General features: G+C 25.4%; 1 pseudogene; it reads right to left on the reverse strand.

The window, feature by feature from the left end:
- Positions 1 to 240, reverse strand: part of LOC119585390 — an 11,346-nt pseudogene that overhangs the window by 7,809 nt on the left and 3,297 nt on the right.

Consider the following 240-nt stretch of genomic DNA (forward strand, 5'->3'; position numbering starts at 1 on the left):
TTAGAGATATATAACTTACCTTTAGAATGAAATGTTCAATACCACTACATCTGCTGGGAAACATGCAATTCTTTTCTCTGTATAATTATGGTTGATTATTGGTAGAAAGTACCCCGGAATATAATAATAAAAAGAAAATAACATTCTTTAACATTAATAATAAGTGACTTTAAAAATGCTACAATAATTTTGACTTCATGCATTTAATATATGAAAATCTCACCTAAATCTTTTATATAG

Source organism: Penaeus monodon, chromosome 19, assembly GCF_015228065.2.
Source record: "Penaeus monodon isolate SGIC_2016 chromosome 19, NSTDA_Pmon_1, whole genome shotgun sequence".
Taxonomy (NCBI): domain Eukaryota; kingdom Metazoa; phylum Arthropoda; class Malacostraca; order Decapoda; family Penaeidae; genus Penaeus; species Penaeus monodon.